We start from the raw sequence: 1,413 nt of genomic DNA, 5'->3' as shown, positions 1-1,413 counted from the left end.
TTGGGATTTGAAGGAGTTAACCAAGTTCTCTTTAAAAAGGGATTTTTAGATTTTTGAAAGTGAACCTTTGATTTTTGAAAAGACACATAAGACGAGTAATGATCACTGTATTTTAAAAATTGTTTTATTTTACGTATCTTATTATGGCAATTCTGTAATTCTAGAGTGAGAACCAGCGAGTACGATGTTCTCACTCCCCTACAGGTCTTTTCTTTTTCAGAATATGGATGACGAAGTTCGGAAGGGCTTATTACTTTTTTGTTTACACGATGTTTTTGTATTGTTTTAGTATTTATGTTTCCCTTGCCTTTAACTTTGCAAGTTCTGTAAGAGGGATAGGATTTTGGTATGAAATGTTTGTAAAGTAATAATGTGTGTGTATTATTTGTAAGTATTGTAATTTGTATTGTAAGTATGGATTTATGTTTTCAAGAATAAGGTCTTTGAAAAATACGGTTTAAAGCTTTAAACAGACTTCTATTTTAGTATTAAGTATTTTAAGAGTCGTCATAATACCCGAGTTATCAGAGTGGCACAGCCGAAAGCGTGACATTTTGATAGTTAGGGTGTTACACGTTTGTTGTAACTAGTACTCTTAGTCAATTTAAATCACATACAATTCACTCTTGAACAGGCAACTTATTTAGACTCGTGATATTGAGACTGATCACCTTGATATCACTTGTTTGGTGTGAACAGGAACCAAATGGCGTCTCGTGGGCGCGGTCGTGAGCGTAATCGAGGTTAAGGACGGAGAGCTAAGGAGGTAACCATACCGGTAGGTAGTTTGACCGATATCATGACCGCAATGACGAGTGTTGTTGCTGCCATTGGAGCTGTTGCTGCTGCGACCATCCGAGTGATGGATGGGATGGAACCACAAGCTGGAACTAGCAATGATGGTGATAATGAATTTGAAGGTGGACATAATGTTCCGAATACAGGGGTGCCAGTGGGTTATCCGGAGAAAGTTAACACGAGTCAGGCAACGGGAGAAAGCTCAAGGAAGACTTAGGTAGCAAGGAATAATCGTCGGGAACCCTTCACAAAGAAAAAGTGACCTATTACACCTAAGAGCCAAAATTTCAAAAAGAATCACCTTGTCGATTCACATTCCCAGTGCTGAAACAATGATCGAAGGAATGACAACCGTTAGGATCCATATTCAGAAGGGCAAACTAGTGCTCAACCGGATGACTTAAGGTGCTCAAGATGCAAGAAGTACCATCCAAACAGACCATGCAGGGACGAATTAGGCGTATGTTACAAGTGCGGGAGACCAGGGCATATGTCTTGGAATTGTTCATACAGAGAAAGCCGAAATGCAACTGAATCCGATTTTCAGACCCGAGGTGATTATGAACCAGCAGTTGAATTTTTTTTTTAACTTCCTTGCATACCATTGATATGTAA

At 39.0% G+C, this 1,413-nt stretch overlaps 1 pseudogene; it reads left to right on the top strand.

Annotated features, from left to right (window-relative positions):
• Positions 1-706: 706 nt before the first annotated feature.
• LOC148545877 (uncharacterized) lies at positions 707-1,413 on the top strand (annotated as a pseudogene).

Source organism: Arachis ipaensis, chromosome B9 (assembly GCF_059453495.1).
Source record: "Arachis ipaensis isolate K30076 ecotype BB chromosome B9, ASM5945349v1, whole genome shotgun sequence".
NCBI classification, from domain to species: domain Eukaryota; kingdom Viridiplantae; phylum Streptophyta; class Magnoliopsida; order Fabales; family Fabaceae; genus Arachis; species Arachis ipaensis.
The sequence above is the reverse complement of the archived record's forward strand: the minus strand, read 5'-3'. Positions and strand labels throughout refer to the sequence as shown.